A 17,434-nucleotide genomic window follows, 5' to 3' on the forward strand; every position below is an offset into this window, starting at 1 on the left:
GTCTTAAAAAGTCATCCAGTTAGGCATGAGAAATAGTGAGTAATTCTTGGTTGTTGAATGGAAAATTCATAAACAAAAGAATGTCGATTTCATAAAACATAAAGATTTTGTGCACTTTCTTTTCTCCTTGTCTATCAACGTCTTTCCACAGAGGAAGGGATATGTCCATAAAACTTAAGTGTATGTAACAGCATCAATCTCACCTTCATATTTCTACGAAAATGTAACTTAAAATCTTTTTTCCAAATAAAACCTAGGTTAACTAAATTAAAAACTGTATTTTTGTCAGTTGCTCTTTGTCACTGGATCTCTCTGTTTTTTGTATATGCTTGATGTGGTTATCGGATTCGACCTCTCTGCAGTGTTGACAAGGTCATCTTCGCTAGCCAAGGTTCCGATATGATAACCCTATCTACACCTTGGCGGATCGAATATATATATTAGTGCTTTGTCCTGGTGACATCTATTGGATTTAATTGTACGTAATGCCAACTAATCAATAGCGTGGTGCACTGTAAATGGTTGAGGTAACTGACCTACAAACGATTCCCTCTAAGTTTAACATCGAAAGTATGAGTATGTACCAGAGAGAAGCCATTACAGTCCTATCTGAGTGAAAGGTATTTGTGCAAACACAGACCAGCAGTGGAAAATTGCTTATTTATCAGTCCATTCATGTTGTGTGCTACCTTTTCCTCGATCATGTAGGAACAGTACTCAGGTTAAAACAACTTAATTTTGATTCGATACGGTGGCTTGCCGCCACATCCAACGAAATTCAAAGACCCGAAGCACAAACATATCTGCTCTATACGCCAATGTGTATAACGGGTTATCACAACTGAACCTTGGCTAGCGATGATGCCCGAAAGTAGATTGGTCTAAATTGATCGCTGCCTATCTTGTGCTGAGAAATGGCTTTAAGCAAAAAGTACAAAACAAAACGAAACAAAAACAACAACTAAGCAAAAATAGCAGTGTTTACAATAAATGAAAATATATGCTTCTATTTTCTGAAAAGGTTTCTTTCTGAATAGATTGTGAAACAACACTACTCTGAACAACAACTACTATTTTACTGTTTTTGATAACTCGCATTTAAGGATTACCAATTGTTTCAAATGATGTTTTGAAAGTTTACAAATAGTTATATCATTATTATGTTTAATTTGTACATGATCAATCATCAGCAGAGAACAAACAATATATTTAAGCGTGCTAAACGAGTACGTAACATGGCTGTACAACGATTTACAATACTGCGTAGTCTCATTCAAGTTTCTACGAAAACTATGGCCCAGCACAGACATTTAACTATTATGAGTTGGATTCATTTCATCTGATTTAGAGAATCAACTTACAGATACTACACCAAATTAGATGTTATATCACTTTTATGAATATATATATATATATATATATATATATATATATATATATATATATATATATATATATATATATATACACACACATATATATATATATATACACACACACACATATATATATATATATATATATATATATATATATATATATATATATATATATATATATATATATATATATATAAGGAAATGTTTCATGTGTGTGTGTGTGTGTGTGTGTGTGTGTGTGTGTGATTTGGATAACAAATAAATAACATGACTGAGAGAAGCAATCTAGTAGAAGTCCATGTAATGGTAATTTTGTAAAACCCATCAGATACATTATAATAAAAATAATAGTCCACAATATAAGCGAGAGTTTGAAAATAACTTGATTAGCATCCTGTAAAAAGGGGCTTTTATATTCTATAAATTAATTATTTATGTTAGTTTTAACATTATTTTGCAGCCCAGCCAGGTGGTGGCACAACCAAGTTTGGTTAAGTGTCTACTCAGGTTGTCAACTTTACAGCCAGGTACTTACTAGATTCAGCTGTATACGTGATTGATAATGTTATCAAAAAAGACAATTGTATGACACTTATTCCTTACATTATTTACTTAAATTGATTGAGTAATTTCATACAAAGCGTCCTTTGTTTAGCAAAATAATAACAAGCAACCAAACGCTGTAAATTTTGATATATTCTTTATTTTTTGCACAAGCCGTGAACATGTAATTCATTGCTAAATAAATGTCTTTTTGCTAGACATAGTGGACTTTGTTGCAGTTAATATTCTGGTAACGTGAACACAGTCCAACGAACACTGAAAACCTAACGATACTGCCATGCATCGTCACATTTCTAACTAACAGAAAGTATACAGTTACACACTCACGGAAATAGCAACATACGTTGTAGACTTAGATCAGCCTAAAATAGAAAACAATAAGACAATGGACTACATTAACTAAAGCGATACCGACACAAGGATGTTAAATAATCTTTGAATGAAATGCAATGTATAAAGAGATGTATTTATAACCTTGCTTTTATAAGATGTGTTTTTTACCCTGAACGGACATGTCATCGGGGCAGGAAACATATGTTTTAGCAGCACCTGAATATTTGCTCGGAAAACAAAACAACAGACACGAGACACCAGCTGACTGGGACGTAACTGTCATTTGTTTGGTATGTAAAATGTTGCTTATTTGCTATCTTTATTACCATTCGTAAAACAAACACTAACAGTGTTGATAGTAAATACAAAAGTTACATCTATTTACCTTCTTCCCTGTTCGATATAACATTCCCAACCACACAGTATGTCGGTAAATTCGGTTTGTGGATTTAACTTCCACCAGACCTTAGGGACATTCACGTGATCGTTGGTACATGACATGTAGCTTTAACTCTTCTGTTTTTGTTTCTAGGTGGGTTTTATATTGGTGTTTTGTAGTAAGAGTTACATTCTTTACGAGCTATTTACAAATCTGATAAAGTTACTTTGATTTGCTATAAGTCATTGTTTGCTTTTTTCATCAATTCTCACACACATTGAGCAGCAGAGAGGGTGAACAGACCACTTGCTTTAAAGTACAATTTTAAAAAAAATAAAACTCCATACGAAATAAATGAATAATATCAGCTTAATAATGTCAAATCGAAGCCTCTAACCAAAAGCGAGAGTTATTCTAATTGGGTTAGTTTTTTGTTACTTCATATATGTCGTTAGTTTTCTTTTCTTCTAAATTTGTATGCGTGTTTTTGTTTACCCGTCGGACACTCATTTTTGATCGCACCTTCTCTATTGCTGTAATGCTTGAATAATTAAATCGTTATTATATCAAAAATGGAATCTCGCACAGCTAGATTAGCTCGAAAGCGGCTAGAGTCAATCAAGAAATATATCACTGTTCGTGATGCTGTCAAGTAGCAACTACAAGCTCGTCAGGAGTCTCGGGTGGAATTCGAAGAAGGCACATAACAGTTATTCAACCCAATTATCGGAGAAACCAAGATTGTTTTTACAGCAACTGAGGCGGCTCTAAAAGCACTTGAGACATTGTCTTTTTGGTATTTATGGTCGTCTTCCACCACCACAGCAACCTCTTCAACCACAACCTAAGTTGAACCGACTCGAAAAGTTAAAACTAACATTATGCTAACATTTATACCGGAAGGTATTGCCGATATCCTTGACCAAGATCAATTAATTAATATTGCCGCGTTTGGATATATTGAAAGTGATAAATATATAAAGCCAGGATATGTTAAACTTCAAAAGATGCCGACTGGGTCAAGGATATATATCTAATACTCCTCAGATCAGATATTAATAATTTTACTCTTTTTAAACAGAGAGTAAATGAGTATATTGAACAAGCGAAACAAGAAAGGATACAAATAGAAGAAGAAATGAAGGTACAACATAAAGGAACTAACCAAAAATCGATATTATGCTCAGCAACAAGTACGAAATAAGCAGACAAAGCAACAAGTGAGGAAAAATAAGCATCAGGAAGTGATATTGGTTCAGGTACTAGTGGGAGTGTCCTTATTAATTTATGTCCCAATAACGTCATTGTTGATTTTTAACGATTAGAAATTCTGAATGGCGAAAAACTAGCGGGTAAGAATTTTCCAGAAATTTTTTATGAAGCAGCTGATATACGATTATTTCAGGCGTTATCGTGGATATTAATATTTATCGGTCTCTTATTGATGAAATCGTTGATGATTATCACAGTGATTGAGGGTATAAATTAAATACAATGATTAAAATAAGATGACCGTACATAATTTTCAGTTCAGACCTAGATGGTACAGGGTGATAAATTCGCGATTACCAAAATATGCAGCCTTTTACGGTGATGGACTCGGTGATGTTGTTCAGGGTCTATTTAGATGGATAGTCACAAAAGCAATACCGATTGCAAAGGTATTGGTGTTATTAGTGATGTTGTTAGTAAAGCATTCTCCGCAATCAAGGATAGATTAGCATGATCAATACAACGAATCCCGCAGCCAGTAAAGTACCCAGTAACGAAGTTATGCCTGTAAATGTCAGTAAAATAATAAATCAAGTTGCAAAAAAAAAACTAGCAGAGTTGGTTGGTTTACCCTTACCAGGAAAAGAAAACAAATATAACGGAAAGTTTGATAGCAGGAAGTGGTCTTCGGGTTAGAAGAAAACAATAATAATAAAATGTTCAAACGTGTATCCCGCATTTGACATGGATGTGCCAGTTTTCATGAATGAATCGGTACGTAATTTTCAGTATTATTCGTATGACACACGAGAGCCAAATCAGCTTGGTCCAAATGAGCTGCACGTTCGTGATACAAGTAGATATTTCCTACCGCTGAATCATTTATTGAAGTAGAAGGTGAAATTCTGCAACAGATAATACTGAATATGGAGCTGATGCTAGAACATGTTTCGTTAATAATGGTATTATGGCGTTATTTAACAGTGCTATATGCAAGACTGACGGGAAAACATTGAAATATGTCAAAACGTTGTCGATGTTGCCACGACGATATTGGGTCTGGCAAGATATTCCAACGATTATTCAAGATCAGCTGGTCCGTCAATGATATTTTCCAAAGACACTTCTGACCAACCTAATAACATACAGTATATTATAAAACGACCAAGAAAAGCCGCTGACGCTGATGTGTGACCGGTGGTTCATTGTGTTAATCCAGAATTCAACTTAGCATTTGCATCGCGTCGATCAATGCTGAAAGATGGAAGTTGAAGAGTTGAATGTGCATGTCCAATGTCACATATCTTTGGATTTTACAGAAATGTTAGAAAGGTTATTTTTGGAGCTAAGCATACAGTTGTGCTTGTAAGGAAGGCTACTGACGATGATGCAATCGGGCACCCTATCGGTGATGCAGGTAAAGTAATGCTGACAAAACTTTCGTTGTGGATACCAACAATGATACCATCACTCACTGAAGAACAGCGGTTGCTCCCCTTTATCGACTCAGGTGGTAAATCAACATTATCATGGTTGAGTGAGACAACATATAGTGTTCAAAGTAATACTAACGGTTTATTAAATGGCAGATAGCATCACAGTAAGGTGTTTCTGCACCGCGACATATATTTATTGATTTCCAAGACGCTGCACGAATAAACTCACAAACACACAGTATAATGATATTTGACAAACTTTGTATTACTGAGGTTTCACTGACAATAAATGGACGTCAAGCACTATCCTTACATATATTATCCAATTTTGATAAAATTCATTTAGCAAGTGCATATCACAGTTGATGACATTCATGGGTCGTGATCAAAATGTTGATTCCGGTCTGCAAATATCACAACTAGATTTTACAACGTTGTATCCGATTTATTACTCTTCGCTGGAACATTGTGATTTATTTATTATTTAAATATACACCTTCGAGCTCGTGGGGCAAGAGGAGCTATAGCTAATTACAGAGCAATCGCTGTTATACTCTCAGGAAAAACAATGTTACTCGAAGGTGTTGGTAGACGAATGAGAGTTATTGATGCCCCAGTAAAAAAAAACATGGAATTAAATCGCTCCTGATATTTATAATGTCATATAATCATGTTAGTTTCAGTCTGACTGATAGTGGAATTAAAAAACTACAATGATTATCAAAAAAGTATTGGAACAAAAATAACATTATAAAATGTTCAGATCCGGTGTGGTCAAAATAAACGATCACTGACTGAACGTCAAAACTCAAGCACGTCATCTACGTCAAACGATCAAATACAGGTACTAAATCTGATCTTTCTGCGGATGCCATTAAAGACGTGGTTAAAACAAGTGGTGTATTTTCACTTCTTGCAGCTATAACAGCGTTGATAGCTGTCGCAAAAGCAGCTGCACCCGGTACTCTTGAAATGCTGCTGGGATGGCATTAAAGAAAGTAAAATGGAATAACGACTTCTAAAAATAGGGAAATGCGTATAAGATTGCCAGGAACCCCTCATTGGTACGGAAAAGGTCTGAGATTTTCATGAATGCTTCGCTGACTCTTCCTATGTGTAATTTTTATTAACTCGATGCTGCTGAAAATTAAATATAAAAAAAACGTCAGAGATCCAATACAACCAAACAATATTGAAACAGACATTATTATTGTTGTTATGGGGTTTAACACCAATTTTCAGCACACGATAGGCTATACATGGCGGCCAGTATTAATGGTGGAAAAAGAACCCGGGAAAACCCCAGAAAGAACCATCGACCCACGAGAAGCTACTGGCAAGCTTTCTCACATACCCACATTGACTAATCTGAGACTCCAACCGCCGCAGACAAAGGTGAGATGGCAGTGATGAGCAACAAGGAGCGCTTTAGACCACTCGGCCACTCGGGGCCCCGAAACAGGCATTATTAATCTCGATGAAAGTTCCCGTCCAGATACTCACTGGGTGGCATACGTAATTGATCAACGAGGAAATGTTTATTTTGATTTGTATGAGTTAGCTCCACCAAACGAATTTTTCAATTACGTAAACTCAATAAAAACTATAGTCTGGTACTCAGCATTACCAACACAGACAATAACAGATCCGCCAAAATGCGGGCGTGAAGTAATTGCTGTACTCGATGCTGTGTCATCATCAACTATACCTGCTCATAAAGTCGTGCATGAGTATACAAGCAGACAGTCCGTCGTTTTAAACAGTTCTTAAGGTTAATGGTAGATATTTACGGAAGATCGTCTCTGAGTAAGAAGCAGGACAAACCTCAAGGCGACTTATCTAAAAATCCAACCCATGACGAGGTCAAGGATGAACTCGCTAATATTTTGAGTCTTGCAAATGTGGACCAAAACGAAGTCGTTGTTCTTCAAGACAAACAAGGACGATTAAAGCGGAATAACATCCTGTTGACAGAAATTATTCTTCGAATTCCAGATGCGACCGGATATAGCATAGCGGTATTCATTAAAAACGATAAAATTAAAAAACCAGAGGAATCAGTTTCATCAATCATTGGAGAAATTGATGGTCGTATCAAAATAATTGGGATATTATGTACGGCGATCTCAATATGATCAAAAATGCAATTATTAATATGAGAGAACCAAAATCACATGATGAGTGGTAACAAAAATATATGTAGACAGCAACAACAGCATGATCAGAACTGAGATCAATGATCGCTTATTAACCGCAGGTGATACAATGACTGATTCTCTCAATATGACTAATAATAAAATTACTGGTCTTGGAGAACCAGAATCAAGCAATGACGCTGAAACGAAGAAATATGTCGAAGATAGCAGCATTCCGATGATGAAATCGTTAATAACAATCAACGATGGAATGATCACATTTAGATCTGAATATTCTAATCAAGTACAATCGTTTTTAAATTTTCGTAAAAACATAAATAGAGTCATTAACGATTTTGTTTTGAAATTCAGCGGTTATTGATATAAAGCTCTCTGACATAAGAAGTTACCGACCGTGTAGTATATACGGCATAATCTGGATCAACACTACGTTCACCACTAATAAATCCATTAGACGTCGCGCTGAGGCTAAAGGGTCATACAGATTCTTAGTACTTGGTGCTACGACATTCACGATATCCACCACAATACCACTGGGTTATCCAATTAACTAGTTTACTGGACATAAGTTAGTTAGTTATGTGGGATCAACACGACGAATGAACATTCGTGGTGAAACCCGAAGAAAAAGGCAACCCCGTGTTTTACTACTGGTGTCTTTAATTAACTAAACTACCACCTACTTAAAATGTAATGAGCTTCCCAATCAACGTTCAACATTATTGTTACAATCAAGTATGTGAGTGGCAAACCAAACTGAAAAATATCGTTGAAGAGTATACAGTCAAAGTAAAAATGTATCGAAGACTTGTAGTTGTCATTGACGTAAGTTTGTGTTTCGGCGTCTACTGTTATCGCTGGAATAGGCTTATTGCTATCAGCAATGACAATGACGACACGAGGAGTTATAACAAGTTGTATTTCAGCTGCAACAACATTTGCTGGTGTACTTAATATCATCTCAAAAAATACTACATGAGTATATAACAATGTTACATAAAGCGATGCATGCATACTCCTAATTATCTTCGTTCATATCATCAGATCTTAGCCATGGAATAATATCAGATATTGAGTTGACGGAGATGGTTAAAATTTACCCAGAAGTGATGACTGTGATAGAATACACGCCCGATTAAAAAAATAAAATAATAATAATAATAATAATAATAATAATAATGTCAATGCCGAACGAATTATTACAGCAGATTGTCGTTAATACAACTCCGTTAAAAACCACGATACTATCAGCAAGCTCAACCAATCCTGAATTTAGCGTCAACTTTCCAACTTCAATTCCAACGAACGAATTAGCACAATCACAATTACGAATATATCATTACTGGCCAAATATAAGATGAAATTCGTTTGGTGGATTACCAGCAAACAAACCTTCCATATTTTCGTATAAAAAATAAACCCACATGAACTCCTGATTGGCAAGTCATTGGAATTCCCACGGGCAATTATCAAATTAAACAAATCAACGATGAATTCCATCGCAGAATTGAATGTATTAAATGAAAAGAATCATAGGTAGATATCACTGTTAGCTAAGCATCATAATCAGCAGCGATAAAAATAAATTCTCTATATTATGCTGTAGATATATATTAGTAATAAATTCGAAGCGTGTTAGGATGGCCTGAGATACCACCTGATTATCAAGGACCACCAGAATCTCAGCGTGTCGATTTCTCCGCGGACAAACGAATATTTTAAAAACATCCAGAATATCGAGAGAGAAAAAAATCCCTGTATTCCTGCGGAATCTACTTTCATTGCGTCTGATGGTACAAAGCTTACTGTATAAGACTTGGGTTTTATTACGATAAATATATCAATAAAGACAAATTATACAAAGAATATATTAATAGATTTTCAGACGACATGAAGTCAGAATACAAATACGAGTTCGATCAACTGTAAATATGTTTTCAATCGTCTTACAATAGTACAGCCAAGATACAAAACAAAAAAAACAAAAACAGATCATCGTAGCAATGCAACATTTAAATCAGTTTGTATCCAATCTTGATTTCGTCAATCAACGTATCATTGAAAATGTAATTAACATGCTGATGAAGCAGTTAATGTCTCAAAAATGAAACCATCATTCCTGGGCGCATATAAAATTACAGAATAACAATTACCGACATCTGTAACACCAGAATTTAATGCGGACGAGCTAAGAAATCAGTCATTGATCGTATCGATGAATATTTTCCAAAAATATTATCCGTATGGAAAAAATAGCCCCTCCAGCAAATATACTCGTACATAACAATGAACAGTACGGTAGAGGTTGCCATATTTCACCAGGAACTGTTATTATACCATCAACAATTACAACTAATCTTCTACGTCATGCGATTTCCGGCAGGTATCAAATCCGTCTTGAAAAATCAAATCAGGCTCAGCTTGGATATATTTTATATATATTTACACCTCAAGTACCTCCCGGATATTCGATTGTACAGGAACCTATTAATGCAGTCTATTTGCTATGACATAATTCGCTATTATCAAGGATACATTTCAAACGTACTGATCAATTTTGACGGTTACTTGATTTACGGAATGAAATTTTTAATTTGAATGTGTATGTAAGATCATAGATCTTCACGTTCATGATTGATTTTAATCTGATTCCTAATCACGGAAAATAATATATGTTATGACAATTTTTTTAATACTGATTCTCGTTCAGACTTTATAATTAGAAAGGGTATATAGTACTCAAAATAACGAAACTTAGTTAATTTTATAATTGTACGGGTATATTACCCATAATGTTTTATATTATCAAACAATTTCATAAAATTGATGGGTATATAACTGATAATTTATCACTTTATCAAGCAATGTCATCAAATTTATGGGTATATTACCCATAATTTATCAGTCTATCAAGCAATTTCATCAAATTGATGGGGTAAATAATACTTAAAATCATAAAAATTCTCATCGAAAACAGAAAAACTAAACAAAATTTAGTGCTTACCGATTCTCGTCCAGATTTTAGGTAAATAGTACTTAAAATTATGAAGATTAGTAAGATTTTATAATTTGATGGGTTGAATCGTACCTAAAAACATAAAAGCAGTTAGATTTTATAGTTTGTTAGGGTGAATGGTACATAAAATCATGAAAACAGTTAGATTATATAGTTTGTTAGGGTGAATGGTACATAAAATCATGAAAATCAGTCAGAATTTTTAATTTGACAGGATGAATCGTCCCAGTAATTTTTAAAAATCCTACTAGAAACAGAAAATTTCATAATAAATATTATTATCAAGATAATTATTATTATTATTATTATTATTATTATTATTAGCATTATTATTATTATTATTATTATTATTATTATTATTATTAATAGTAGTAGTAGTAGTAGCAGTAAACGTATCGAATGATCTTTCCAAGTCCATTAAATTACTGATTCTCGAAGGGTTAAACCTCATGCGCTTTTCTAATTGATTTTTTAAAATAAATTCTCATCAAACACAGTCTGAAGTAATGTTTTACTTTTCTGATTCTGATTAATTTTCTACTAAAATATGAACCAAATTAACAAATTTATAAACAAATCCTAAAATCACTTAGACAAGTGCATGAAGTTTGACAAATCGAGAATCAGTAATTTAATGGATTTGCTACTAACACGTCGACTAAAAGTATCAAAAAAAGATAAATATTGACTAAATTGTTACAGAATCTCAGATCTTTATAAGAAATTCGGCATCAGTAATAAATATTACTATCTAAATAATAGAATATTATTTTCTGAATCAGAACAGATATTATAATCCGAATACATATTATAATCCGATGAAATATTATTGTCGGAATAAAAATAAAAATCTTATTTTTCACTGATTTTATAATTTAATGGGGTTATGTAGTACATAAAATCATCGAAAACCATACAATGCAGAAAAATACTATTATCATAAAATAAATCTGAACGAGAATAAAATAGTTCCTAATGAGAATACATGTTATCATCAGAAATATATTTGAATGTCATTTCACAATCCTTTACGCCAAAGTTGAAACACTCGCTGCCACAACTTTCTCTTTCACAGACAATTACTGATACTACTTTCATTAACACGATCAGACATAATATATCTCAACTGTCTCAAACAAATGTTAAAAAAATTGTTAAGTATTCGTTAGCTAATTATGATCTCATTTTTTTCAATTGTCCATGAAAGTGAGTCGAATTGTTCAACATCTGTTTCTCTGACCCTAGCCAAGGACTGGAACATAGGTTGTTGAATGAACTTAATGAACTTATATTCTGCTGGTAGTGTATACATATATTTACATTTTCACTGTTGTAATGATTCAAAATTGCACATAATTTTTTTCAAGATTTAGTTCATCATATATTTTTATATTTTCTTGTTTTAATTTTTAATTGCAGAAATAATATCATTCATATTTTTGTAGTTCATTATATTATAAACGTATATTTAAAAATATTACATATTATTAGATTATTATATATTACTATTACATTTAAAGCATTATCTTAACTATAGTAGTATATTTACAGCATCTTTTTACAATCTTAGTTCTAAGGACGGCACAACAATTAGCATATGTATAGCATATTACATATAATTTTAGTTCTAATGACGACACAACACAGATGAAGCTACTTACAGCACTATAATCTTAGTTCTAAGGACGACACAACCCTCACGTGAAACTCTAGATTGCCAAAGGACAATCGCACATTATATTTCTGCTTTGACAAAGTCAACGTTGAAATACGTGTTGGCCTGTATACTGATATTTACCTAAAGATCAAGAAATAGCTTAACAGTTTTCTACAAGTAACGGGCGGTGTGATTTACTGTTTTGTGTGAATGATGAAGTTCAAAGGTGTAAATACCCTTTTACTAATTTGAAGTATTACAAAATTACGTTACCCCACTCACAGTTAATCGCACACAGTTATTAAAATTATTGTCTATTAGTACTGAATAATGACAAAAAATGGAATATTACGCAGCAACAATCGGAAGATACAGAAATATTAGGTTTTGTTTACATTTCATCCAAAATGCTTATCTGGTAATATGATATGTGGCATATTGTAGCGAACGCGGGCGAATATCAAAATGTCTGCCAACTGCATTTATTGATGTAAATATTTTTTCTTCGCCAGTCTCTGTATTTACAGACTTAACCACCCTTTTTCACATTTGTCACATCACCCAGTATCTCCAAATTTGCTTGTTATCTTGGAAGTTTTCTTGGAATGAGAGACTGTTATATGCATTTTGAACGATTTGGACATCCCAACACACCAGATGACCAGAGTATGGATAAATGGATCCTTACCAGATTTTGACCTGACTGGATTCATTTTTATCGAGTCATTTCAGTTTGCCGAAGATCTTCATCCGATTTGTTATTTCAGAAAAATATGGGCACCAACAGTTGTTGTTGGCATCCGTTAGTCTCGAGAGACGATGGAACTGCGCCCATGAGAGATGTCCCGGTTGGTGGTTGTGCAGCGTCTGCTGTGCTAAGTAGTCCAATGCGGGAGTGGCAGTCCCTGCTGCACTTGTTGCACTTGAAGGTTGTGTCAGGTGTTGGATGAAGCTGCTTCTTCTTCCTCTGCGATCGTCTTTCATCAGCTAGCAAGCGTTGCTTGTCCTCTCCGGCTTTCAGACCAGTGATCAGAGCATGTCGCCAGCCTGATCTGTCTAGAGCGAGCTCTTCCCAGGTGTTGACATCAATATCAAGGGCTTTCATGTCATGCTTACAGACATCCTTGAAGCGGAGATGTGGCCGTCCGATCGGCCTTTTGCCAGAGGCGAGTTCCGAATAAAGAATGTCTTTGGGGATCCGTCCGTCAACCATCCGACGTACATGGCCCAGCCATCTGATGCGGCGTTGGCGGAGGAGTGTGATCATGCTGGGAATCTTGGCACGCTCGAGCACCTCGTTGTTTATTACTCGGTCGCTCCAGGTGATCACGAGTACGCGTCGGAGGCATCGCATGTGAAATGCGCTCAGTCTTTTCTCTTGTGAGGCGTACAGAGTCCAGGTTTCACTGGCATACATGAGAGTGCTTGGCACGCATGCACGGTACACGGTGATTTTAGTGTTCATGGTCAGCATGCTGTTGTTCCACACTATCTGCGATAACCTGGAGAGAGTTGTTGATGCCTTTCCGATCCGCTTGTTGAGCTCAGCATCGAGCGAGAGGTTGTTGGTGATGGTAGAGCCGAGATACATGAACTGACTCACCACCTCAAGTTCATAGTTGTCGATGATGATGCTTGGGGGGGTCCGCGTCCTGAACGATCACGTTTGTTTTCTTTAGGCTTATGGTTAACCCAAATTCATCACATGCTTTAGCAAAGCGGGCCATCAGGCGCTGAAGCTCAGCTTCTGTGTGGGTGGCTATAGCAGCATCGTCTGCGAAGAGCATGTCCCTGATGGTTACTTCACGCACTTTGCTCTTTGCCTTCAGTCGTGCCAGGTTGAACAGTCTGCCGTCTGATCGTGTGTGCAGGTAAATCCCTTCTGTGGACGTACCAAAGGCGTGCTTGAGCAGGACTGCGAAGAAGATGCCGAAGAGCGTGGGGGCAAGGACACAGCCCTGTTTAACTCCACTGCGGATGTCAAAGGGGTCGGATGTTGAGCCATCATACTGCACTGTGCCTTTCATGTCATCGTGGAAGGACTGGATCATGCTTAGCAGCTTTGGAGGGCAACCAATTTTCGCCAGGATTGTGAAGAGTCCGTCTCTGCTGACCAGATCGAATGCCTTGGTGAGGTCTATTAAGGCCAGGAAGAGGGTTCTGTGTTGTTCTCTGCATTTCTCCTGCAGTTGCTTGACAGAGAAGATCATGTCGATTGTGGACCTCTCTGCGCGGAACCCGCACTGCGACTCTGGGTAAACTCTGTCAGCAAGCGTCTGCAGTCTGTTCAGGATGACGAGTGCGAAAACTTTACCCATAATGCTGAGAAGTGATATGCCCCTGTAGCTGTTGCAGTCGCTTCTGTCGCCCTTTTTCTTGTACAGGGTTATGATGTTAGCATCTCTCATGTCCTGAGGCAATGCCCCCTCGCCCCAGCACTGGCAGAGGAGGTCGTGCAGGTGTGTGAGAAGCACGCTACATCCACACTTGATGAGTTCTGCTGTGATGCCATCCTTCCCTGTGGCTTTACCTAGGGACAGTTTCTCTAAGGCCTTCTTTAGTTCGTCTACAGTAGGTTTCTCATCCAGTTCGACCATGAGAGGGAGGTTTTCAATGGCGTTGAGGGCATCATTGTTCACGTGGTTCTCTTTGGAGTACAGTTCGGAGTAGTATTCCACCCAACGCTCCATCTGCTTGCGGGTTTCAAGGGTTGTCATCGCCGGGGGCAGTTGTGGGAGATAAGCACCCACTTCCCTTGGAAATCTCCCAATGGCTTGCGTCTGATAGAGCGTCTGACAATCAAATCCATATCCAGGCCTTCACGAGTGGCGGAACCTGTTTAAACTGACTGGAGAAGGGATGACAGGCGAGCTTCTGGCGCCTCAGAACCAGATGCTTCGGGCAGATGGTGCTCGTTAACCTTGGGTGGTCGCCCATCTAGGAGAAGGTAAACTCCGATTTCAAACCATCGCTGCCTTGCGACTATACCCTCTCAGGGGAAAGGCTAAGGGAGTAAACCCCAACAGAAAATCCGGAGTCGGAGTCCCTAAGGCGACTTGGCATTGATTTCAGTGTCATCTCGGCAACTCCTGCGACGCAGCTGGTGCCATGACGTATCGGCTTGTCCTTTCCCTTGGATCCATCAGCTGCGTGGAGAGGGGGGATCAGCTGCATGGGCAACAGTTGATTCTCCATATCACCCTGCCCAGGCTTGCGCCCTGGAGAGGACACTCCAGCTTCGCTCCATAGCTTTTACACAACACGGGAAGCAGCAGTTTACCGGTTATAAGTCACCGCTCGATTGGCGTGGAGCCAGACGCCATGGGTTGCTTCCGACGGTGGGAGAGACCAACATGTTTCACTGGACAGCTACAGCCCGCCTCAAACTGGGCATCCCCCAGCCAATAAGGTGCCGTCCCGCCACAGTTCACCTGCCTTGCTGGGTACGTAAGGCTTAAGGTACGCGAGTACCTGACAAGTGGACTGCAACTACTGCACCAAGAAATGACAAAATAAAAATGAAAAAGAAGACTTCAATCCTCAAGCTAGGTACCTGGAATGTCCGGACCATGCTGACTGAGCTTTCAGATGATCTCCAGACAATCAGTGATGTTCGTAAGACTTCAGTCATCAACGACGAACTTGCAAGGCTCCAGGTCGACATCGCCTCACTACAGGAGACACGACTACTAGATTCTGGGTCCCTCAGAGAAACGAACTACACATTCTTCTGGCAAGGAAAGAGTGCAGATGAAGCCAGAGAGTTTGGTGTTGGATTCGCTGTCAGGAACACTCTGCTGGGAATGATAGAACCCTGCCAACAAGGAAAAGAAAGACTGCTATTCCTCCGCCTCCACACCACAAACGGGCCTGTCAACCTGATCAGTGTTTACGCTCCCACACTAAGATCCGCCACAGATACCAAGGATGAGTTTTATGATGAGTTAGAGTCGCTCATTGACAAAATTCTCAAGGAAGAGAACTTGATTTTGCTGGGCGACTTCAATGCTAGGGTGGGTGCCGATCATGACTCTTGGCCCTCCTGTCTTGGCAAGTTTGGCGTTGGGAAGATGAATGAGAATGGGCAGCGCCTTCTAGAGATGTGCTCGTACCACGAACTCAACATCACCAATTCATTCTTTCAGACAAAGCCACAGCACAAAGTGTCTTGGAGGCATCCCCGGTCTAAACACTGGCACCAGCTGGACTTGATCATTACAAGACGGTCAGCCATGAAGGGTGTGTTTCTTACCCGTACCTTCCACAGTGCTGACTGAGACACCGACCAGAGACACTGTCAGAAGACACTACAGGCATACAGGTCTACCAGAAGCAAAGTGCAGAGATTAGCACGGCAGTGTGCCAATGAATACTGGCTTCAGCTCTGTCAGAGTATCCAGTCAGCAGCAGATATTGGAAACATCAGAGGCATGTACGATGGCATAAATAAATCAATGGGTCCCACGAAGAAACTGACAGCACCACTGAAATCTGCCACAGGCTATACCATCCACATCAAGGGCAAGCACATCAAGGGCACCAACAGTATTATTACGATATATACTCGATGTAAAAATACTATTATTGTTAACAGTAAGTGAAGCAATTATATCATATAGCCCGCAGAAGCAAGTTTGTTTACCACTGCAAAACAAATACCATGATGATAAATTTCCTAATATAACCGATTTCGAGAATAAAATTGCAAAAGATCTCGGCAGAACAATAATTGGTAAATTTACCCAAGGAGAATCATGTGATCATGAACGACATTGTGCAAGATTAATGATAGATGATTATGAACTAGATTTCATAATTAGTGATACAACGAAGAAAAACATATTTATAAGTCGAGAAATAATTTTCTTGCCCAACGGAACTACGTTAGGTACAATTGTGTGTTATATTGATGGTGAGTCACCACAGTTTGCTCATTTAAGATCTTGAATGCTCGCATATGTTTCGATACATTTAGTATCGATGATAAACATATTATCGGATACCCCGGTTAAAGTCGCTACGGAATCATCTTATATCAATAAAAACAAGCAGGATTGTTAGAACAATTAGATATAGGAGCTTATGCATCATGAGGCGAATGGAGAATAAACAAGAAAACATGCTTGGCTATTCTGAATCTGCCGATGTTGAAATCAAAACGGATTATTATTTGGGATGAATAAGCACAGTGCCGCTAGAAACACTAAAACTATTTCTTGGTTGGTTGTTGATAAAAACTAATGTTGTAATAATGATTAAAGAACTGTGTTGATCATTGTGAGGAAATAAATAATAATCATTG

At 37.4% G+C, this 17,434-nt stretch overlaps 1 protein-coding gene across 2 annotated transcripts in view; it reads left to right on the forward strand.

Annotated features, from left to right (window-relative positions):
• The first annotated feature begins 2,433 nt into the window (after nucleotides 1-2,433).
• Nucleotides 2,434-17,434, forward strand: part of LOC149790300 (uncharacterized) — a 31,753-nt gene continuing 16,752 nt past the window's right edge. For both annotated transcript variants that reach the window (XM_089972346.1, XM_089972347.1), the window contains exon 1: nucleotides 2,434-2,566. The gene's annotated coding sequence lies outside the window, so the exon portion shown is untranslated. The remainder of the gene's footprint in view (nucleotides 2,567-17,434) is intronic.

Source organism: Sinohyriopsis cumingii, chromosome 10 (genome assembly GCF_028554795.1).
Source record: "Sinohyriopsis cumingii isolate HCF-2022 chromosome 10, ASM2855479v2, whole genome shotgun sequence".
Taxonomy (NCBI): Eukaryota; Metazoa; Mollusca; class Bivalvia; order Unionida; family Unionidae; genus Sinohyriopsis; species Sinohyriopsis cumingii.